This window comes from Camelus ferus, chromosome 12 (genome assembly GCF_009834535.1).
Source record: "Camelus ferus isolate YT-003-E chromosome 12, BCGSAC_Cfer_1.0, whole genome shotgun sequence".
NCBI classification, from domain to species: Eukaryota; Metazoa; Chordata; class Mammalia; order Artiodactyla; family Camelidae; genus Camelus; species Camelus ferus.
Window position 1 is genome coordinate 38852284 of NC_045707.1, and position 24828 is coordinate 38877111.

At 48.8% G+C, this 24828-nt stretch overlaps 1 protein-coding gene and 1 long non-coding RNA gene across 7 annotated transcripts in view; one reads left to right on the forward strand and one right to left on the reverse strand.

Moving 5' to 3' along the window:
- Nucleotides 1–13801, forward strand: part of LOC116667688 — a 58819-nt gene extending 45018 nt beyond the window's left edge. Inside the window, exons 3-7 of one of the 3 annotated variants that reach the window (XR_004324672.1) lie at nt 7967–8057; nt 9414–9494; nt 11487–11741; nt 11853–12473; nt 13071–13801. This is a non-coding gene — a long non-coding RNA (uncharacterized LOC116667688). Of the gene's footprint in view, nt 1–7966; nt 8058–9413; nt 9495–11486; nt 12474–13070 lie in introns of all 3 variants that reach the window. The other 2 variants (XR_004324673.1, XR_004324671.1) reach the window with 2 other exon arrangements.
- The window catches only part of CHST11 (carbohydrate sulfotransferase 11), a 249545-nt gene that overhangs the window by 5144 nt on the left and 219573 nt on the right, over nt 1–24828 (reverse strand). The gene's annotated exons all lie outside the window — the stretch shown is intronic.

Consider the following 24828-nt stretch of genomic DNA (forward strand, 5'->3'; position numbering starts at 1 on the left):
GGAACTCAGTACTTGTGTGGGATGTTTATACTTGGCCACATCAACAACCACGGTGGCCAAGGCGGCCCCAGCTGACAACCTAAATGACCCCTCTCCATTTCCAATTCTCCATCAGCTGTCTCGACTATTTTTTGTTTGTTCCACCATACTTCCTTTGGAGAGTAATTAATAATGATCAGCCCTGTAACTTTTCCATCACCGTCTACATGCCTGGCATTTTACTAGAGCTTCATATACAGTTTTCCTTTTCTCCATACAGCACACTTGAACCATTACTAATTTATTTAACTGTATCAAATACCTGCCACTGTGCTAGGTAACATGCTGCTAGGCACTGGGGGCGCAGTAATGAAAAACGTACACCAAGGTAAGTGCCCTTATGGAGCTGACAGTCTAGCTGGAAAGAAAGGGGCACTTAGGCTCAGAGAAGTTAAGTTACTAGCTTTAGATCACACAGGAAGAGACAGAGTCAGTATTCAAACTCAGTTCTTCCTGGTAACCAAAGCTGCCCACTTCCCACTCTAATCTGATGTCTAGTACTCCCACCTTGATTGCAGCAGGGAGAAAGCATGGAGTTTTGGCATTTAACTGATCTATTTCAAAGCAAGGGGATCCAGTTTTGCTATAAGCCATCATTGTGGACATCTGTTGCTTTTTGCTTCCTCAGTGCCAGTGCCTCAGTATTCCTCTGGGAACCCATTTTCTTTCATTCTCAACTCCTTTTCCTCTCCAGATGCTGAGCTGTGAGAATGGCAGCCTGGAGCTTGGAGACAGGGAGGAGGGCCACTATGCAGGGAGAACTAGACTGAGAATGAAGAGAGCAGAGGAGAGATGAGCTGAAAGACAAGGGAGTGCATTCCCAGTGACATCTGAATACCTAGGTCTGTGTATTGTTGGAACCAGACCCCAACTCCTGGACTGTTGTTGTATTAGTCAGTATGTTTGCTTTGGTGCATAATGCAGTTTGAGTCTGGATTATAGTATTTGGAACCACCATATATGAGTATTTATTACCTTTGAGCTTTTCCTCTCTGCCATATTCTTCCATTGACCTGTCCATTCAAGCATGTGTTCAGACCTCACAATGTACAGGGCACTATGCTCAGCATCCGTGGGAGATACAGCCGTTTCCTGAAGGGCTCAGCCCTGGAGGTACCAGGCCAGAATGCTGGCAATCTCAGTAGGGGCCCAGGGGAAGATGTGTGTGCTCCTCTAAATTCTAGAAGCAAAAGTTTCTCCCCCAAAGCCATTCACTTGCAACCTGAACTAGTTCTCACAGTCTACCTAGAATAGGAGACCACAGACCATGCTGCCCTGATGTGCCACTGTCTTGGTCTCTAATCCCAGAGACTCAGAGATTTTACGGAGTGGAGATGCCTTATGGTTGTTTGGCTTAATGCTATGCCTCCATCTACCTTCCTGAATATGCAAAGTGGCTCTTCTTTTAAATATAAAAGATATTAATATTAATTATGATTAATAATTAAGTTTTAGAGAAACTGAGGCACCAGGGCTATGGAATAGACACTCTGGGGCTGCTCCCTGCCCCAGGAATGGAGTCACCATCCATATGCTCATCTTCTGAGTTCCTAACAGTCCAGCACCAGTGACTTTTCCAGCCTCTTTCCCACTCCTCCCCCCTTCAGAACTGAGGGAGCTCCCAAGAAAGCAATTATTCACTCTTTTCCTTTTGTGCCAGCCATTCCCATTTGGGATCCTTCCCTTTCCACTGTTGCTGGTACAAACCAGACAATCCACGAAGGTCCTGCCACACAAGTGGCAGAGTGGCTCCTTCCTCTGAACTCCCTCCCACTGAGTGTCCTTTACAGCGCAGTTTCCCTGGGTACTTCAGGCTTGGTTTTCTCAAATTGGGCGAACGCTTGCTTCACAGGGATTCAGAGCCACAGGGCCACCACCGCCTCCAAGCCAGACTGTGGGTGGCCTTGTGTGGCCACCACCCACTCTGGGCCAGACTGTGGGTGGCCTTGAGTCCTGAGAATGCAGAAGGATCAGTGATACACCACCACCACCACCTGGACAGCCAAGTTGGTAGAGCCAAGGCTTGGGTGGGACGCAAAGAGCTTGCCCTGCGTTTCCAACTCTGAACCACAATCTGTACAGTTCATTTTAGAATGTGCACAGGGCAACTGGGGTGGGCCTAAATTAGGAACACTGATGAGTTTACTGGGTAATTGAGGGATATCCTGGTCGCCACTGGAGAGAAGTCACTACACCCTACTTTAGGGCTCTGTGTCTGTCTGCTGTCATAGTCCCCAGGGCAACGATTTTGATGTTGATGATCAGATGGTGTGAAACAGCAGCAGACAGTAGGGGGAGCTACTCTGTGTAAGGCACCTTCATAGTTTATTGAAATACATTGTCTTTAATCTTCCCAGCAATTCTTTGAACTCGATGTTATCATCACTGGAAATGTCCACACTCAAGGGATGGAAGCAAACCAAGACACAGTGCTAATGCTTTGACAGTTCCATGTGCAAATAACAAGAGTGTCTTGGCTACTTTAGCTTTACCAGTAACTGTGGAAAATCCCAAAGGAGTCGCTAGTGCCCTCCTGATGGCCACTCCCCTCTGCAACCCTACACTGTCACTCTGCCCATCAAGAAGTAGAGTCCATTGCTCCAGCCCCTTGACTCCAGCTGGCTGTGACTTGCTCTGACTAGGAGCATGTGGTGGAAGTGATGACGAGTGAGTTCTGGAGCCTGTGAGGAAGCCCTGCGGTGCCCACCCTGTGCTGCCATACTTCCAGACCACACTGGCACGGGGGTCTCCCTGTCTAGTATAAGTAGCATGAAATGTGAACTTCGTCATTCCACAGCGGCCTCTCCGGTGCTTGCAAAAGTGCAAGTCACGTAGTAGATGATCAGTAAGTCTTTGTTGAGTGAATGAATGAATTGGTTAATGATCTCTTCAGGGATACTTGATAAGGACAGTAGGGAGGCCCCTCTTTAACTAGAGAAACTTCCCAATTGTTCATAGATGCCAGAACATTCTTAGTAGAGGCTGTACTCGGATGAACAGTGATCCCCCCAAATTCATGGAGGGGGGCCTCAGAATGTGACCTTATTTGGCAGTCGGTGTTTTATAGATGCGCTTAGTTAAATGAGGTCATCCTGGGTTAAGTTGGGCCATCGTCCAGGGACTAGTGTCCTTATCAGGAGAGAATACAGTGACTCAGAGACACATAGAGAAGGCAGGTGATGACAGAGGCTGGAGTGAGGTATCTACAAGTCAGGACTCGCCAAGGCTTGCTGGGAACAACCAGAAAGGGGAAGGAGAAGGGAGGGTGTACCCATACAGCCGTTAGAGAGAGCACAGCCCTGCTGACACCTTGATTTTGGACTTCTAGCCTCTAGACCTGTAAGAGAATAAATTCCTGTTATTTAAGCCACCAAGTTGGTGGTAATTTGTTACGGCAGTCCTAGGAAACTAATACAGGAGCCAGGCCTTCAGTCACTAACTTTGAGCAAATTACAGTAAAACATAAATGTGTAAGAGAAGCTGACATTATACACGACAATATTTTTACACAGAAGAGTAAGGAAAGGGTGTTAGAGCAGTAAGTAGCTGCGGTCTGAGATGAGGAGACCTAGGCTTGGGCAAGGCCCTTAACTTTCTAAGCCTCAGTTCTATCACTTGCAAAATGGGAACAGTACCACGTAGCCTGCAGGGGTGCTGATTAAATCAGAAAAGGTGTGGTTTGGCGTTTAGAAAATAAGATCAAGTCTAGTTCAGAATTTGGATGGGGTACAATGTGCAGGAAGCAGTTAACACATATGCATTCCTTATGAAAGAAGAAAAAAAATCCAAAAAAGAAGGCCAGAAATCTCAAAGACAACTTTCTGGTGAAAGCTCTGTAATTTTGTTGCAGGCCAGCCCTAGGTCATGGCATTCAATTAATATTTATTTTGAATAGTAAAACTCTGACTTTTGCATTTCCTGACTTCTGAGCAGTACTCATCACTTAAAAGGAGCATTCATGGCACTTAAAAACCAAACTAAACCAAAATTGTCCTAAAGGAAACAGAAGGACTAGGGAGGAAAAAGGGTCCATCAACTTTGCCCATTTGACTCACTGCTGGGCAGTTCTGAAGGCAATAAATTGCTAAATGAGCAGAGAAACGAGAGGATCTCCTTTTCCCTCCCCGACCCCCCAGCCCCGCTCTTTTCAGTTGGAGCCAATTTTCTGGCCATCTGAATCCCTGGGGAGGTGGCATGTCAGTTAATATTGCATTCAGGACCACAAAGCCATGAAAAATGGAAACGATACCACAGTGTCATTTTACGTCCAATTGCAGAGACAAAAAATAACTCAAAGGGGCTTTGAAATGTGGTATTTGAGGTTCCTTTCTCTTCCACTTCCTTCTTCTCCACGGCAGTTTAGGTGGCAAATGGTGCATCTGCCACAGCGAGGCAGCACCATTTCCCTCAGGAGGACTCAGGTTCAGAGTATAAGCATATTCTCAATCCTGGGACGTGTCCGGGCCCCTTCTCAGAGGAGGAAATTCACCGAGGCCTCTGATGTTGAAATTTTTAACAAAACGTTTTAACTTGTTTTACCTTTTTATTTTAAAATAATTCCAGGCTAGTGTTGACTTAACCTATTAAAATACAATGTTACTAAAATACGCATAAATATAAAACTAGGTATACAACTACAAGACCAAAACAAACAGAAACATTCAAATGAACAACATTAACCTGACGGATGATGTTGTTTTACTGGAACCAAAGCCCCGCTTAAAACAGGCAGGGTGCTTGCTGTCCACCTGGGACAGGCTCTTTGCAGTAAGGCGTCCCTCCTCTCAGTGCTCCTCACTTTCTTTCCCACCACCTTCTCCTTTCTAGTTACTGTAAAATCCAGCACCCTGTAATAGCACAGTGACTTTTACTTGGTACAAATGCATCATTTATGTATTTCTTGTCTCTGCCTATTTCTAATTAGCCCAAGACAATAAAAACGGAGCTACGTGGTACCATTGAGACAATCAGTGAACACATATGCCATAATCTCACGTGGCAGGACTAGGTTATAAGGGGTGGCCCCGATAATCCAGAAATGCTTTAACTTTTACACAAATACAAATAAAAACACAAAATAAAAATGTGAAATTAATTTAGTTCTCATACACAACTCAGACCCCTGGGAGTTATATATGTGGATGCTTTAATCCAAGTTTCTCAAACCAAGATTCAAGGGGATGCCTGGATGGACGGGTCAGAGGAAGGGAGGAAGGCTTCACCACTGTTGCCAAGATGGGGCAGGAGAGATTGCTTTCTTTTTTAAAATGTTATTTATTTTTATTAAAGTATAGTTGATTTACAGTGTTGTTAGTTTCAGGCATACAGCAAAGTGGTTCAGTTTTTTATATATATACATATATATACACACACACATAGACTTTTTCAGATTCTTTTCCATTATAGGGTATTACAGGATATCGAATATCATTCCCTGTGCTATACAGTAGTAGGTCCTTGTTGTTTATCTGTTTTATATCTAGTAATGTGTATCTCTTAATCCCAAACTCCTAATTTATCCCCTCCCTTTCCACTTTGGTAACCATAAGTTTGTTTTTTATGTCTGTGAGTCTGTTTTTGTTCTGTAAATAAGTTCATTTGTATCATTTTTTTAGTGATATATAAGTGATATATATACCACATATAAGTGATACTATATATTTGTCATTCTATGAGTTATTTCACTTAGTTTAATATCCCTAGGTCCAACCATGTTGCTACAAGTAGCATTATTTCATTCTTTCTCATGGCTGAGTAGTATGCCATTGTATATAGATACACCACAACTTCTTTATCCAGTCATCTGTCAGTGGACATGAGTTGCTTCCATGTCTTGGCTACTGTAAATAGTGCTGCTATGAACATTAGGGTGCATGTACCTTTTTGAATTAGAGTTTTCATCTTTCTTTTCTGGATATATGCCCAGGAATGGCATTGCTGAGTCATATGGTAACTCTGTTTTTAGTTTTTTAAAGAACCTCCATACTGTTCCCCACAGTGGCTACACCATATTACACTTTCCACCAACAGAGTAGGAGGGTTCGCTTTTCCGGTAGAGATTTTGCATAGCAGCCTGGGCTGTTCCAGATATTTCCATTTTTGTTACTAGGGTCAAGAGCCAGTTAGAAACTGTGATCAGGTAAATAGTGATTTCTAACCTTAAGGAAAATGCAAAGCTGATCATGTCACCTCCACAGTTGTCCCCAAGCAGGGTTCACAGGAGCTTCTGTAATAGTCCCAACTCTCTAGCAACTAAGAGGTTCCCTGAGTACCAGTTGGGGAATCAGGAAGACAGGGGGGTGACGAGCACTCACTGATGAACAGTTTGCTCCCTTGTCACTGGAAGAAACATCTGCCTTCTCCAGTTGTTTATCAATTTTACAAACAAGGTTTGTTGTTCTGATAATTATCTGAGCTGTGAAATCAATCTTTTCCCTTTTTTATTCCCTTTCTCTCCCTTTTTTCTTTTCTCAAAGGTATTTGAAGAGACCATAACAGAGGATATGTGTAGTATACAACTGAAATAGGAAAAAACAAATCTAAGAGGGCTGTGATTAAGGATCTTTTCTAGAGGTGGGCTTCCTAGGAGCAGGGACAAAAGGGTAAATGTGATTAAATCTCCTTGCTTTTGTTCTTGGGAAGGAGAAACATTCCAATTGCTTGGGGCAGAAAATGTACAAGATCTTAAGAGACAGAAATTTCAGTCGAGGAGGGAGATTTCTGGATTCAATTTGCTCCTGTTAGAGTTTTCAGAGGGTTGCTTTCTTCACCGAATACTAGTGTTAGGCGTCACCACCACCCAATGTCCACAGAACACTTCAGCATTCAAAGGACACTTTCACACCCACCGTCCCACTTAAGGATCCCACCAGGACTTCTCCAGAGCCTCCTAAAGGAAGATTTATATTTAGCAGACCAGCTCTTACTTCCAACCACGTGTCATCTTTTTCTGGACTGGTTCCCACCAGGTATTAACAGTACTGTTTCTCAGCCTTTAGCATGCATGGCCGCCCCCTGGAGGGCCTGTTAAAATGCAGTTTGCTGGCTCCCACCCCAAGTTTCCAAATCAGGAGGATTGGGCCTGAGAATGTGCATTTCTAGCCAGTTCTCGGCTTATCAGTCTGCTAGGGCCGCCACAGCCAAACAGCACAGACCGAGCGGCTTGCGCGGCAGAGACGACCTTTCTCAGCATTCTGGAGGTGCAGGAACGGGTCTCCTGAGGCCTCGCCTGGGCTTGCATACGTCTGCCTTCTCACAGGGTCGTCCGTCTGTGCATCTTTACCTGCCGCGTCTCTTCCTCTTCTTACAAGGACACCAGTCCACTGGATTAGGGCCCACTCTAATGACCTTGGTTTAGTTGTCACCTGTTTAAAGGCCCTGTCCCTAAACAGGATTACATTCTGAGGTATGGGGGTGTGGGGCACAGCTTAGCCCAGAACATCAGGGGATGCAGATGCTGCTGGTCCAGGGACCACACTTTGAGAACCACATCTTCACACGCCGAGGAAAGGCCTGTAATCGGACATCTTTCACCAGGTCAGAGCAACTCTTAATTACAGAACACAGAGCTGAACTGGGCGTCGGCCTGCCAAGCAGCTCCTCCCTCTACCTCTACCTCTAGCTCCAGCTCCAGCCCCGACCGCCTGCACCTCCCTCTGATCTCCCCAGAACATAAATTAGGGCAGAGGAGGGCTGACTCTAGGAAACTGTGAATATGGCTACAGGCTCTGGGCCGGGTCCTGCGTGCTCATTGTAGATGTCTCTTTTTAATTCAGACATTTAAAACGGCAACTATAATTAGTTTAAGGACCAAATTTAGGGGACATTTGAAAAAGTCTTTAAAACTATTACATTTCATCCTGAAAGGAAGGCAAGCTGGTTTCCCTTAAGTTAAAACATCTTCTGTGGTGTTTACAATTTCTTTCAGACACAAGAACCCAAAGGGAGGGAGGAGCAACCGGTCCATTTTACAGCCCTGGGTTGGGGAGATGCAGAGAAATGGAAACCTGGAGAAAAAGGTAAATTTGAAGGCAGAAGCTGCCATTAACAACTGTCCACTTGAATAATCCTAATACAGAACCCCTTCAAGCATCTCAGTGGCACTGCCATCACCCTGTTGATTTTAGAACCAGAAGAGGGAGAGGAAAACCCAATGGTCTGATTTGCTATGATTCCATTATATTTCCTTCTGGTATAGAAACTCCTAAACTCTCATGAGAAAGGCTAGTCACGAGGAATCACTGAAGAAACCACATCCAGAGGGAAAAAGAGGCCCATATTTATAGTAGCTACCATTTACTGAGCACTTACTATGTACCAGCCACTGTTAAAGCCTCACAGTTGACAGATAGGTACATCAGTACCCCCAGCTTACGGATGATGAAACTGAGGCACAGGGAGAATTAAGTAAGTTGCTTGAGCTTAGGGAGCTGGGAGCTGGGGCTGGGGTTCAAATCCAGGCAGGTTGTGCCTGGAGACCCTGCACTGTGCAGCCCCCTCAGGGTCTGCAGGCCCACCTGGGAGTTACCATTGCCAGGGCAGGCGCTGGAGCCATGGGTCTCAACCCCGGGAGCTCACAGGGGAGCTTTAGATACCACTGGGGCCAGGGGCCCACCCCAGAGCTCTGATGTGATTGCTCTGGGTGTGTGACCAGCTCCCTGGGTATTCGAAAGCTGCCCAGGTGGGGCCTACTGCCTTAGAGGCTCCGATGCCAGCAGCTGTAAACTAAAGCACACAGTGGACTTGAGGAGTGACTGGTGTGGGATCTTGGGCAAGTTCCACCTTCCTGTCTTCAGATTTGAGACAAAGGGTTTTTCCATTCTGTAGGGCCAGAGATCAAAGGTCTAGAAGGCCACAGTTCTGACATCTTTGGCTGCATCCTTAGGGAACCACTAGGAAGTCTATAATGCTTAAAAACATTTATGTTTAGGAAATAAAGGAGAAAAATATTGAGCCTTTCAAGAAACGATCTAGTCTGCACCTGTTACAAACCTTAAAGAGTTTAGGAAAGAAGTGATGTAACATTGCCAGGGAAGTTGGTTTCTTAGGGTTTCAGCTTGTCACTAGGGAATCACCTGTTTGATTACAAGGACTGAATCTCTGCAGGAGCTTTACTTATCTTTCCAAAGCAAAGGAAAAGGTACAAGGAATGGGAAGAATTTTGAGCTCTGGAAGGTGAGGCAGGGGTACAGGAGACCCTGGGCGATGGAGGGTGCTGACCTCTGGACGCAGCCCCCGAGCCAGGCTCAGCTGACAAGGCCACAGGTGAGGCTAAGGCTCTGAGCTGCGTTCTGACCTTGGGAGCTTTGTAAGCAGAAACAAGCAAGCAGAGGGTTGCTTCAGACTATTGGTTAAGATCCTTCCTTTGTATCCAGGGTTTAAATTTGGTGACCTGGGTTTAGGTGACAAACCCAGTTGCCCTCCGGAGACAGCAGGGAGCCCCTGGACCACAGAAGGTAAGAGATGCCACTTAAATCTCACTCATGTTGGCATGAGGAAATGGGGAACTGGTCTTTCAGGACATTTCAGATTCTCAAGGTAAGCCAGAAGACCCGATCTTCTGTGTAATCTGCGTTCTTGAACGTTAGCTATAATTTAAAAATTTTTTAAATGGTGTTTTTAAAATTTTTAAAAAACTTGTTTAGGCTGGGTTTGCCTGAGGGCCACCAGGTGTGTGATGCTAGTCAGGAGGTGCCCTCTTGCAACTGGCTGTTCCGAGCAGCTCCCACCACTATTGCCTCCTGCCCAGCTGCCCGGCTCAGTTAACAGAACTGTAAGCAAGAGAGGGGAAGAAAAATTCAGGCCAGGCTGCAGAAGTTCCAGAATGCAGTTGTTACCATGAGAACCTCGGCTCTCCCCATCCCCATCTACATCCCCTTTCCTGCTTCACTTTTCTTTGTCATACCTCCTTCTAACACTCTCCTCACAATCTGCTCATTTTATGTGTCTCTCCCCTTCCAGAACATAAACGCTGAGAGGGCAGGTGGTTTTCACTTTTTTGTTCACTCTTGTAACCTCAGTGCCCTGGACAAGTGAGACACTCAAAGCTTTGCTGAATGAATGGATGAAGAATGATCCTGGGATGGCATGGATTTTAAAGGCTGAAAAATAGCTGATGAGCTGGCTTGGGGTTCCTGGTGCCTAAACCTACAGCCCCAGCCCATCTTCCCATGGAGGGTTTTTGGCACAGATCCTGCAGCTGCAATACAAGAGCTCAGTATCAGCCCAGAGGCCGGAGGCCAAGAGACAAGCATCTGGGGAGCTTGGCACCGGGTGGAAATGGGCTCGGGGTGTCTGCAACAGCGTTTGACGAGTGTTGGTGGGGGGGGGGGACTGGCACTTTCCACCTGAATGGCGAGGCCAGGAAGCAGGAGGAGGGGACTCATTTGAGAGGGTGCTGTTGCCAAGGGCTGCTTTGGGAGGGTTTGTTGCAGGGTGCGTGCTGCCAGGGCTCCCTTTCAGCCTGGCCAGGTGCGGCTGGAGAGGGTTCATTTCCATCTCAGATCAGCTGTTTGGACTTCCGGAGGCTTGGGCAGGGTGCAGGGATGGGGCTGCTGCCAAGCTGGACCGGTGTCCGATGAATGGAAGCCCGGAACAGGGACAATGGTGGGGAAGGGATGTGGCTCCCACACTGCTTGGGAGGCTGGATTTCCTGGGAAAGCAGAAGTCAGAGGGTGGGTGGAATGTACACCTGGCTGACTGATGCTTTGGGGCCCTCGGAAGTCACTGCTGGCAGCCAGGAGGTAGGAGGGTAGAGCCCACTCCTCTAGTGCCCCTCTCCCAGCCTAGGTGGCTGACAGCACCCCACCCCGATTGGCCTCCTAGAGGGTGATGATCTTCTAAGGTAGGGCCATGACGCACCAGCTTCTCCTTTTGGTCTCTCCCTCCCTGGACCAACTGGCTTCATTGATTCTCTTTCTGATTCTCCTCCTAGACTCACCAGAATGTCCCTACTACTAACATTTTGCCCAAATCACTTGATCTCTTGAGGTCTTAGTTCCCCCATCTGGAAAATGGGGACAATAATTGGGACTCTTGTGTCTACCTTTCAGGGTTGTTGAAAGGATTCAGGGAGAGCCTACAAGGAAAGTGCTTAGTGTGGTGCCTCGCATGTAGCAGGCACTCTGTAAACAGGACTTCTCTCTGTCATTATAAGCATCGCAGCCTGTGGCTTCAGTAGTGGCCAGCAGTACAGCAAGCACGCTACCCTGCCTTCTTCTGTCTAGCAGCACCTCTCAGTCTTCAGTGTGTTTAAGAATCACATGGGCGTTTAGTGAAATGTGGACTCCTAGACACCACCCTGAGAAATTCTGACTCAGCTGGTCTGGTTGTCCCCAGTACGTGCTCTTGACAGGTGCCCCAGAGATCCTACCAGGCCAATTCCAAGGCTGGTGGTCCTGTGTCCCGTTTTGAAAACTGCTGATCAAACATCTCTTTTACATGAGCAGGTTCTGCATTTAACATCCAACACATTTGTCATCTGTGCAAAGTGCCTGGCTCCAGGCGATTCAATATCTCACTGACATCGGAGATGGATAGAAGCAAGTGGAGGCAACTTGGATTGGCAGCTGTTAAGTAAATTGGAGGTCTAAAGAGCAATTTTCTAGCTGTAAAGAGATTAGCTATTAATATGTATTGACAGACAGCACAGCATGCGTGGAATTTCAGAGAAAGTGAACGCTGGATGGGAGATACCCCAGAAGGTTAGTCTATTTCTTACTCAAGTAGCATGTTTCAGTAATACCCCATTTCCGTATTGTTCAAAGGGTATATTCCCTTGGGTTTTCATTCCTGAATGTTGTGTCTTTCACTAGGAGGAGAGGTGAAGCCCGCTCTGAGATGGGGCCTCAGAGCCCTCCTCCCACCCCACCACTCCCTCAGCCACACACCTGGGCCCCCAAGGAGCCATTTCCAACACTTTTACCCAGACGCCTTTGTCTCAGGCTGCTCCAGCCTGATCATATTTACATCACCATGAAAGATGTGAGTTCAACTCATTTCCCTCCTCCAGGGCTGTTAGGACACAGCCCAAATATTGATCTGTCTCAGTGACAGGCATGCAATGCCCAATACTTGCAGGACTTAGAAAAGAGTGTGACTAGCTTTGTGCCAACATGTTAATGCCTCTCTGGTACTAAGACTTTTTGTCTGTCTCAGTTGCTTTGCTGCCTTCTCCCTTGTCCAAGGATGGCCCATTTGAGATCATCATAATCGTGCAACAGGAAGACCATCTTTGAGCACTACAGGTACGCGCACATCTAAATTCATCAGCTGGGGGAGGTGCCAGGACGGCAGAGCAGAGAGACTCACAGCTCGCCCTCTCCCACAAATACACCAAGAATCACATCTACAAACCCACTGAATCGCACAGAACACCTATTGAACTCTGGCAGAGTGTCTCGTTTCAAAGTACAGGAGGATTCTCACAAAATCCGGTAAGAGAAAAAGGGAAAAAAGAAAAAAATCAGTGTAGCACTGGTTCTGCAGGGAGGGAGCAGCACAGGGAAGAAAGGCACCCTCACGCTGGGACTTCCCCTCTCCAGCTAGGAGGTCAGCGGGGACAGAAGTGGAGCTTCTGAGGCTTGGAGGAGAACGTTCTGTCTGCCAAGCGGCTGCCCCTAAGAGAAACTGAATCACAGGGTCCCTGCAATCCCCAGTCCTAGACATAAGCCGGCAGGGACAAGCCGGGACTGGCTGCTAGAGATCAGTGGGGAGCCCAGGCAGAGGGCTGGGGTCCACTGCATAGAGGCAGCCTCAGGGGACTGGAGGACAGTGTGAGCTCTGGCTTGGGGTGTGTGCGGAACAGAACAGCCCTGGGACCCCATTAAAAACACACCGCTGCTGGTGTGCGTGGAGGGGAGGGGTGCAATGCAGCTGTGCCATAGACGCTGGCTCCATTGTTGGGGTGTTCTCCAAGAAGAGAGGCTGGGGCTCAGTCATAGCCATCACTGCTGTGTGGAGGCGGGGCTGAAAGCTGAATCCATACCCAGTGGCCCTGCAACTTTACGGGTGGGACTGAGATTTGTTTACAGCCCCAGGTGGAGGGCGAATGTGCCGTCTCTGGATCCTTCATGGACCCGTGTCTTGGGGATGAACAGGCAGTAAGCAGAGTTCTGGAGCACAATCAAGGCAAGTACGGGTTTACAACAGGCTGGCATACCCTACCTTACCGGATGTGGATGCGTGGCTGGGGACTGCGTTGACCCTGTGGTGCACCACGGAATCAGGTGTGCGACTGCATGCTTGCTACGGCAGGTCCTGGCACCTGACATTGGTGGATCTGCACTGGTGGTCCTGGGGCCCAGAACCAGGGGGACACTAGAGCAGATGGCTGACATTCCCGCAGCTAAGGCGGGGACAACAGCATTGTCAACAAAGAGTACTTCGTAAGCAAACCCGCATAAAGTGACAGACAATAGAGAGCACCTCCCAATGGGACATCTCCTGCGGAGGTACTCAGTGACTCTTCTTTCCAGCTGAAGTGCTCCAACCCTGCCTACCACACACCACAGCACAGAAATGGGTCTAGAAGCCTCTAGTCCAGCAACAGGGGCAGCAGACCCAGCCCCTATCAAGGCTGTGACAACCACAGAACAAAAAAGGAGGCTGCACTCGACAACAACAATCAGGGCAGGTGATTACCACACCACCAATCACACCCCCAATCAAAGGGATAACAGCCAACACACACGGAAGAGGTGGCAACCATCCATACTAAGAACAGCCCTTGCAACAAAACTATTAGATGCAGTCTACACAGGAATGCTCCCACTTATTTAAACAAATAAAAAAATAAAACAGCCCTCCAAGACCACAGTAGATAACTGATACTCCTAAATCCATAGAGTCAGAGAAATGTAAGTAAAATGAAGCAGAGGGACCACTCCCAATTAAAAGAACAGGAGAAGTCCCCTCAAAGAATGAACAATGAGATAGATCTCAACAGTCTACTAGATCATGACTTCAAAAAGGGGGTGATAAAAGCACTGAAGGAAATAAGAGAGACTATGAATAGAGACAGAGAATACTATGAAACAGAAATAGAAACTATAAAGAGGAGCCAATTAAAAACAGAAACCTCAATGGCTGAGACAAGAGCCAAGCTAAAGGCAGACAAAAGCAGACTAGATAATGCAGAGGAACGAATAAGTGACTGAGAAGACAGGACAGCAGAAGTCAATCAGAAAAGCAAGTAAAAACCAATGACAGCAATATAAGGGACCTGTGGGATAATATAAAGTGTGCCAGCCTATGCAGAAGAGGGGTCCCAGAAGGAGAAGAAAGAGCAAAGGGGATTGAAAAGGAATTTGAAGAAATCATGACTGAAAACTTCACAAACCTAAAGAAGGAATCACATATCCAAGTACAGGAAGCAAAGATGGTGCCAAACAAGAACTTCCCAAACAGACCTACACCAAGACATAAATGGCCAAAGCTAAAGATAAATAATTCCAAAGGCAGCAAGAGAAAAAGAGTCAGTTACAAGGGAACCCCCATAAGGCTTTCAGCTGATTTCTCCACACAAACACTGCTGGCCAGAAGGGAGTGGCAAGATATATTCAAAATTCTGAATGAGAAAAAGCTGCAACCTAGGATACAGTATCCAGCAAGACTATCCTTTCAAGTAGAAGGGGAGAGAAAGAATTTCACAGACAAGCAAAAACTGAAAGAATTCAGTAATTCTAAATCTATACTAAAAGAAATATTGAAAGGTCCTACTCTAAATAGAAACGAAGCTGGAAGCTATAGAAATGAGAAAAGCATAATTGGAAATGTGATGACTACAATGAGTTGAAAGAGAATAAACATGAAGATGTGAAAAAGAAAGGACATCAAAATCCTAAAAGGGAGAGGGGAGCAAGAAAATAGTTTTTTCTCTCTCCTTTTTTCCATTCATTCTTCTTAGGATGTATTTGTGCCTACATGACTACTAGTCTAAAGTAAACATATAATAAACAACAAGGTCATACTGTATAGCACTGGGAACTATATTCAATATCTTGTAGTAACTTACACTGAAAAAGAATATGAAACCGAATATATATATGTTCATGTATGACTCAAACATTATGCTGTACACTAGAAATTGACACAACATTGTAAACTGACTATACCTCAATAAAAAAATTGTGTGTGTGTGTATAAATTCATTAGCTGTTTTACTGAGAAACTTAAGAACCCAGGCTGCTTCTCAGGTCACTTCTGGGGACAGTGCACATAGACTGATCAGAACTAACAGATAAGCTTCTGAGTGATTTCACATCCCTAGAGTCCTTGGAACAGAGCTTCAGGGTTGGAAAATACCCTTGAGATCATCTGTTACCACATCCTGATTTTCAATGACAAAACTGAGGCTCAGAGATGCTAACCCATCAGCCCACTCCCAGGAAGTGGCGGAGCTGGAACTGGAACCCAAGACTTCTGCCCCTTTGTGCTGCTGCACTGTAAACCGAAAGGCATAGGGATGGATTCAGGAACAGAACGATGGGTGGGCCATCTACATGGTGCTAAAACATCTCTGTAAGGTGGAGAACACAACCCTACTTCCATCAGCCTTAGGAGTATTTTGGTGACACACAGAGTCATGATCAGTGGAATTTCTGAAAATAAAGAGGAGTGAGTGACCTCTTTCATTATCCAGAATAGGGACTATGGCATATGTCCCCCTGGGCTGGTAGATTGAGGAACCCATTAAAGAAAAGTGGAGCAAGAACTGGGCAAAGTCTTGACAATTTCTTTTCTTTCTTTGTAAAGAATAATGACTGTTAGAAAATACATGACTCAATTTCAGGATAAAATTTTTATAGAAAATTTGTGTCTCCCTGATCCTATTAAATAAATACTGAACAAATGAAAGTATTTGGTTTCTTGCCCAGGAAGTCTAGGATTCTGCTTAACTAGACACAGAGGTCAGAGGTCAGACTCTTAAGTCAGGCAGGCACATATGGACACGAATTCCTGGCAATGAGGCAGTCATGAGCCAGGGTCATCATTTCCATCCTCCAAGTCTCAGTTTCCTCATCTGTAAAGTGGGAGCTGATAGCAGCAGAAGTCTCCCAGGCTGTCATGAGGGTTAAAGGGATAAAGTCTGCAAAGAACTAGGTACAGCACCTGGCTCACAGCTGCTCTTAATGCACATGCAATTAGTATTCAAAGTTAAAAGTTCTTTCCCATGGGGAAAAATAAAAGAGTTACTTTGTAACTGTTTCCATCAAGGGGCAGAATGGCTCAGAACACAGACTCTGCAGCTAGACAGCTTGGGGTTAAAATCCAGCTCCATCACTTACTGGCTGTGGAACTTGAGCAAGTTACTTGCCTCAGCATTCCCATCTGTAAAACGGGGCTCATGCCAGCACTGACCTCCTACTGTGATGGTGGTAACAGCTCACTGTCTGCCCCACGCACTGGGGATGCACAGGTGACTGTCACAGAGGCATTGCTCGTCTTCTATTCAGGCCATATGTGGTAACAAAGAGAAAACACCCCACGTTACCTTCCCTAGCTAGACCCCTGCCCTCAAGTGCTGACAAGGAGGGAGCCTGATGTCATTTGTCCTTTCACTTCCCCGTCTCCCTTGGGGGGAGGACAAATAGTGGCAAGTCCAAGGCGGCGCAGGAGAGAGAACTGCTGGCCCAGGCTCCTGAGCTTGGTGGAAGGGGCCCTGACGCCTGACTGGCATGCAACACAGTGGTGCCCTAGCCTCCGGGCTGACCCAGACTACAACCTGCAGGTCCTGTTTGATGCCTGGGTGGGCTGTGGACTGGTCAGCTGTCCGCTCTCCCACTGCCCAGTAGGTCCCTGACCTCCTGGCCCTGGTCTCTAGGCCCAGGGGGGACAGACAACTCCAACTGGGCAGCCGCTCCATATTCTGCCCCAGTGCCTCAGTTGGCCCAGCTAAGAAACCAGGCCCCAGCTCAGGTGCTGGTGGGTGGCAGGTGCCAAGCCAGGTAATGTTTGTCTTCGGGGAGGAATCTTACATCCTAACGGTGGGCACAGATGAAGCAAGGGAAAAATTATAATGCAGTGTGGCAGTGTGCAGGCTCCCGGACCTAGTACCTCCTAGCCTAGAGGCGAGGGGCTTCTTCAACCTCCCCAAGCCTCTATTTCCTCATCTGTAAAAGGGGCAAAACAAGAGCCCCTTGCCTCAGAGGTGGTGGGAAAGATCAGATGAGAAGAGCTCCGTACACCCTGGCACAAAAGCACTTAACACCTGAGACCGCATATCTCACGAGTAGGCGTGAGGATGAAGTAGGACCAGAAGACACAGGCAGCGCCCTCTCTGTGGTGGGAAGTGGCTTCCCCAAGAGAGGAGTGTTCCTGAGAAGCTGGAGAGATAAGAAGCTGTGAGCCGGACTGAAAGGCCATGTGAGCCAGGGAGGGAGTTGGGGAGAGGAAGCAAGACTCAGCAGGAACAGCGAGCAGGACTGTCTGTGCCCCCAGTGGCAAGGACAGGCTGGTCCGTGGAAGCTAAAGGAGCCTGCGGGCCCTGGGAGGTGGCAGTGCGCCCCCCGCCCCAGGCCTTCCAGAAAGGAAGTTTCACAGACATCATTACGCGGGTGGGGCAAGGAGGGCCGCCGGGAGTCTGTCTTTGTACACTAAGTGGCTTTCCCTGAGCCAAAGCAATGAGCAGAGGTTCAGAAAAGCAAGTGGGGTCAGGGTCTGGGGGGACTGATTTTCATGAATGGATCTACTTCCTGTGCTGACTGAAGCCTCGAGGGGAGGCCCCTTAGGGAACAAAGGCACCTGATGACGCCCAGGGACAGGCCACCCCGCATTCCCAGGGGAGGGAGCCTTGGCACTCCCCTCCCCCCACGGCTCTGCGAATTCTGCAGGTCAGGCCGGGTGCAAAACCACCTGACGAGGGAGTCCCCTCCCTGATTTCTCTTTTCTGTTGGAAAAAACAAGAATTCCAGTGACTCGAGAGGCAGGAATACCTCCACTCTGGTGTCTCCTAGGCTGCTCTGAGGAAGATGCTGGACAAAGGGTCAGCATGAGGTCTGGAGTGAAGCAATGATCTGGAAGAGTCTAGATCAATGGACCATTCGTCAACAAACCTCCAACCCCAAGGCAGTCAGACAGCAGGAAACTACAAATTCACCTGCAGTCTCAAGTGGAAGAAGGAAGAGAACCAGATGCTACATTTACTGAGGTTGACATTTAGTGAGGACTTGTCATGTGGCAGGTGAGGTGCTGGGCTGAATGGGGGGATCAGAGATGGTGGAGAGACAGGGACGGAGCGGGAAGACCGTGGGCTGGGATAAGGGGCTCTGCATCGTGGTGGACTCTTGCCTGGGACCAACAGGACTGAGAAATAAACGAGTATGTGGGGGCTCCTGCCTCTTTACTACCATGGGGAACTCTGCATCCTTATGTGAAGGCACCATGTAATCAGAGCCAAACTGACAGCAGGAGGCCTGTTCGTCAAAGAGGGAGTCACAAAGATGGCGATGGCAGACCCAGCCCTACTGTGCTGAGGCTTTACCTAATTTTATGTCTGATTCTGATAACTCCATGAGGTGTAAACTAACACGTCCATTTTACAGATAAAGAAACCAAGGCCCAGAAAGTTAAGAAATTTTCCAAAGTCGTCAGTCCGTCTTTGCTCTCACCCAGCAAAGCACTTTCCACCGTGATCGGGATGTTTATGCCTGGAGCGCAGTGTGCTGTCGGGGAACTGTGCCTGGGTGCCACATGGAGGGTGCTGGCAGTGCCTGTCCAGTCAGGACACTGGGCACCCGCCATGCACCAGGCATCCTGCTAAGCACTTGGCAGCCACCATCTCAGTGAACCCTCATGACAACCTCGAAGTATGATCCCCACTTTACAGATGAGTAAACTGAGGCTCAGAGAGCTTAAACATCTCAAGGCCCATACCTTATAAGTCATGAGACATGGATTCGACCCTGGTGGCCCAGTTCTGGAACATGGGTCTTCAGCTCCGAGACATTGACCCCCATACTGACCTTCAGCTGATCCACCTTTATGACCTCAGTCATTCCCATCAGGAAGAGCCTGGAGCACATAGGCTGATCCACAGCCCAGATCTATCTAAGAGGGGCAGGTGCGCCATCTGGGTGCATGTAAGACACTGAGGCAATGATTACTGAACCAAACTCTTAGGGTGGAAGAGCTGATAAAACTCCCTTGCTGAAGCTGTTAAGGAATTTCAACAATTCTCATAACTCATGGCGTAGGCAGCATGTCCCAGAAAGATTATCTATACATGGTGTTAAAAAGAGAAATCAAGTTTTCTTCTCAAAGAAACTACCAGTTCCATTTCTGTAAGCCACAGGGCGTGGTTTCTGCCTTGTCCCCTGAAGCCGTATTTTGCATCTGCCCAGACCTGCAATGAGGACGCCTCACACAGCACAGGGATGGATGTCTTTCCCTGTGGCTTTCATAAATCGGATTTTCACGGTAGTTTATGCATGACGTCCGGCACATCTACAGCTCTGTTCAGGGAACTGAAAGGGGCCCACCTTCCATGGGCACACGGGTGGCGTGCAGATCTGAACCAGCCTTTTGCAGCTCGGACACCCCGGCTCAGTGCACAGCGCAGTGCTCAGGTCCACCCCCGGCCTCCTGCCCACCCTGTTTCTCTGGGCTCCGCTATGGCGCAGTCAGCCTGGGTGCTCTTCAAACAGGCCAGAATCCAGAGGGGCGGGACACTTTCTCTGAGTTTTATGGGAGCGTCTAACCAGAAACATCTGGAAATACACAGGACTAAGTTGGAGGCCTCGGGGCAAAGCTCCAGCACAGGCATTCACGGCTGGAGCTGGAGTCTCCTGCCCCCTCCCCAGCATCCTCCTCTGCGACATGGCCTCCCTCCTGCCTGCCCTCCCTTCACCCTCCGTCCTTTGCTTCTGTCCCTCCCTCCCCTTCATGTCCTTCTCCCAGTCTACCCACCTTCCTTCCTTCTCCACACTCATTTCATTGAACTTCCTGTCCCTTCTACATGGAAAGCTCCTTCCCCAGACCTTACAGGGACACGATGGTGGCTGTTTTGTAGGGAGAAAGTAGAAAGCACGTGCTCACCTTCTCAATGGCTATCCCCCTGGAAACAGGAAGCTCAAACTCCTCATGTATAAAGGTGACTCGTCACCCGCCTCTTCCGTGTCCTCACCTCTGGGAACAGCGCTGCTCTGTGCCCAGCGCCCTGCCAGACTCCTGGACATCTGCTCCCCGTAGGCTGGCCACATCTCATCCAGGCAACCTTGGCACAAACCACATCACCTCTAGCCTGGATGGCTGCTGGGACTCCAAGCACGGGTCCCCTACTAACCAGATCAGTCCCTCTGAACACAGCACTGACCCAACTGTTCATGTGCTTTAAGCTGCCAATGAGTGTCTGCTGCCTTCCTTAGGGAGTTAGATTCCAGAGCCTGGACTCTGGACGTGTGTGTCCGACGTCTCTCAGCAGCTCCCTTGTGCAGAGCTGCCCGGTGGGCATGCCGGCCAGCTGTGGCTTCTCTGGAAGTGCTACATTTTCTCGCACAGCAGACTTGTGCAGACGTGAGCCTTCTGCTGCAAAGCCTCACTCCTCACACCTCCCTCTTCCTGTCACTCTCTTCCTGCTAATTGCTGTGGGCTTGCAGACCCCCCCTGCACACCTCACTTTCTCCAAAAAGATGACCACTCCTCCGGGCTCAGATCAGTTAGGTCCCACCTCTTCCTGGTGTCCCCCAGGGACCTGGGCTTACCTCTCGCACTGCACATAGTATTACTGTTATCGTTGTTACTGCACAGCCAACAGCACCACCAAAAGAGCTGCGATTTTTTGAATGCTGTGTGCCAAGCACTGTTCTAACTTCTAGTTGTGTAATATAATACATTCGATCCTGGGGGGTGAAGGATGCAATGAACCAGTGCCCCCCACCCCTGCCCCTGGCAGAGTAAGAACTATGGGACTAGAGTATTACCTCCATCCCATTTTCCACCTACATCCGTATTCAGGGCGAGGGTAAGGAGGAACGAGCAGGTGCTTGAGTTGAAATCCTGAGTCCAAACCCTGCCCCTTGTTTGCCACATGACTTTGGACAAGTCAGCCTCCCTGAGCCTCAGTTTCTGTTTTCTGTAAAAACGGGCCCAGGGTGAGAGGGCAATGAACGCCATCCATCATGTGCTTACCTAGGACCTAGAATTACTGGCCCCTCAGGAGGGACCTCTCTCCTGTACAGAGCAGAACCAACATCAGGCCCTGAAACCAGCCACCCTCTTTCTTAGGAATTTTGGGGCTGGATTTCCCTCAAGCAGTTAAGTATCTCCAACCGCTTTGAAATAAATTTAAAAAAAATAGAAGTAACAGAAAGGACCCCGTCCACTTTGTAGGGAAGGGTGAAGTCATCGGCCCCTCTGCCAGCCGGGTCTGAACAAGCACCCCGCGCCCCTCCCAGCGGCAGCACTCGCCGCTGGGTGCCCCTCGGCTGACAGCGCTGCAGGCAGGAGCACGGCCCTCCTGCCCCTCCCCGCTGTCTGTCTCGGGAGCTGCTGACACAGGGAGGACCCTGCTGCCTTCCTCAGAGCAGCTAGGCCCAGCCAGAGAGAGCTGGAGGTGCAGGGAGGGGCCCGAGCCCACATTCCTGGGCAGCCCCAGTGAACACTCAGGCCTTCACCCTCACCAGAGGTGACCTTGGAGAACAGCCACCTTGGCATCCTCAGCTCACATCACCCCTTTTCGAAGACACCCGCCCCTTCTCCACTCCACCCCCAAACCCACCTCTCCTCCTAACTTCAAGTCTCAAATGCAGAGTTCCTTCCCTCAGAGCCAGTGGAGATAAGAGCCAATCTCCTTGGATTTGAACCCTGGTTCTGCCACACTTTGTGACCTTGGGCAAGTTACTTTACCTCTCTGTGCCTTAATTTCCTCATCCATTAGGAAAGGAATAGCAGTTGGACCAACCTCACAGAATATGTAAAGCACTCAGAAGAATGCCTGAAACACAGCCAGTGATAGTGTTGGCCCCTATTACCACCAAGTGACCCGGGCTCAGGGGCTTAGAACTGATTGGTGGGTAGGCTTCAGGGTGCAGGAGTGGGCACTGAGGAGCTCTCCAGGTTCGAAGATGCTCCCATAGCAGGCAAGGCCCTTTCTCGACAGCCACAGTCCTAGGGTTCCTCCCTCCCACAAAGGCCTTATAAACGTCCCCTTTCCTCTTTCTTCCACTCCACAGGGGAATCTTGGATCAATTTGGAGATCGTTTCCCTGTGTGATCTGAACATCTTATATTAAGCAAAAATCAAAGTCTGGACTCTATACTTACGTGCAAGATACTTCTCACCTACATCTTCTAGTTAAAGAGCCTGATGGCAGCCTAGCATCACGGAGAGGGGCGCACACTCTAGAGACGAGCGGCAGGGGTGGGAATCCCAGCTGTGTGACCTGGAGTGGGTCACTTAGCTGGTTTGGGCCTTGGTTTCCCTACATGTAATAGGGCTGGTAGCACCTCCCACACAAAAGAGTGCACAGGGAGGATTAAACTAGACAGTACCTGTCAAGTTCAAAGAACAGGCTGATGCCTTCTCTTGGTGGATGATGTGTCTGCAAATAAGGGCTTAAAAATGCTTAATAAATACTTAATCCCAGAAGGAAAGAAAGTTTCCAGTTCTTCACGTCACTGCAGAATAAATCACAGTTTGTTTTGCCATCTGGTCTTAGAAGTGATGAACAGGCTGGGAAGGAGGAAGCCAAGGGACCCTGGAGACTGATGATCTGAGAGATGATGTCAACCGCCCAGATTCAGCAAACGCCTCCGTGATGCCCAGACACCAATATGAATGGGTTTACCTAACTGAGCTCAGGTTTTTATCCCGCCACTTTGAGGGGAGTGGGACCGGGTGACTTCAGCTGGCGAAACACCAAGAGATGTTTCATTATCTAGTAATGTGGGTGATGATCGTCTTGCCCATCCCCCATCCTGAAGTCCCTCTCATCCCTGACCCCTTGGAGGGTGGGCTTGGAGAAGGGATAAGAGATGCAGGGAAACTCAGAAATAGGATAAGAAGGTTGATTTTCAATGTGAGAGATGAATTTTTTAAAAGTAAGTGAAAGTTCAGAGTTGGTTTTCAGGCCACATGCAAATAAATGCTCCTGGGGTTAAAACAGCCATGAAAATGTGCCAACAGTCTAGATTTCCTGCTGAGACGTGGTCAAGAACTAGAAGGTCCTTAGAGTAACAGGCATCATTGCTTTTCATCTTCCCAGGGTCTGCGTGTGTGCAGAAAAAGCCCTGCTAGCTCCCGGCACGTGGGCCAATACAGAACATGCTACTGGCACAGTCAAGTCCAAATGGTCTCAGGTCATTGACCCCTGAGAGGCCATACAAAGCATGGACATGACCCACCACTCCCTGCCCCTGAGCCCCAGCACACAACTTCCAGCCACCAGGGTTCCATGATCTCCCTGGAGGAACAATAATACATAGCTGGGAAACTGGTTCCATGTTCTCCTGCCTGAGGCCAGAGCCAGGATGCCCGAGGTAGACCTGCCATCACCAGAAACTCTAGCAAAGGCCAGAATAACTGCAGGGCGTCAGACCATGGGGGCAGGCACCACTCCTGTCTCTTTCACAGCTGGATCCTCCAAGCCCAGCACAGCACCAGGCACTAAGGACTATTTGGGGAACAAACGCCCTTGGGGGAGGCCATGGTTTCATTTGAAATCACATTCTGGGATCATGACACATGGGGATCATCCTGGGGAAGGGGAGGGAAGGGAACTAACATTTCAGAAACCTTTACTTGGTGCTAGAAACGTGATGTATTTCCTGAGTCCCTATGTCAACCCTGAGAGGTGGGTAAGCTCATCTCTGATTGACAGATAACACTGAAAGTCAGGGAGGTCCAGTTCTGGTCCTGAGTCTCAGGACTGGCAAGGAGGGGTGCTGGGGTCACACCAGCTGGCTTGCTCTTCTGTTACAAAATTTGGCCTCGGGGCGATAGGTTGAAAGCCCATAGACAAGATAGGAGGTACCAGATTGCCTCCTCCTCTGCTCCCCATCTCCCCAAATAAAACTAGGAGAAGCCTCCCTTCAGGCTTGTTTTCTTGACACTTCCAACCCAAGCCGGGCTTATGCTCCAAGGTCGTGGGAGAGAGCCACCAGCCCGCACGCATCAGGCAATAGTGAAATCTCTCTGGTGCACACCTTTGGGCTTTGGTTTGCCTATGGACTGAACTTCCTGTTTGTTCTGCTGGTGGGGGTGCAACTGTGTTTGGACTGTGCTTGTTTCAGGGTGGAGGGTCAGCCGAATCTGGGTGATGGATATATCCACCCTCCACTCCTCTAAAGCCGTGTGAGCAGCAAACCAGCCCTCCAAGGAAAGTTCTGGTTAGTGTGTGCTCTTTGGCTTGGAATGCCAGAGGAGACAGCCAAAGTCAAGGCACAAACAATGAAAGGGGGCACGTGGCAAAGACTGGCCCCAGGAAGACAGCTTGTGAGCAGAGGACAGCAGGCCATGCTCAGAAGGACACTGCACAGCCGCTGCAGGCCAGTGGGAAGATGCTCACCGTGTACCGGCACTGACGTCAGGGTGCTGCAGAGGTGCTTCTGAGAGGCTGACTACCCTGCAGCTGGGCTGGGGTGCCTGCCAGGCTGGGACTCTTCTGGCAGCTGCAACCCAGGAGCCAGGAGAGCCCTTCTGGGGAACTACCTTCCGTCTGCTCCGAGGTGGCCTTGAATTCAACTGTCGGCCTCCTGCAGAGTCAGAGGGTGAGCGATCAAGAGGCCGTCCTATCCCATTCTTTGCAAAGCAGAGCTGAAAATGAGCAAGGATGTCATACCCTAGGCTTTTTTG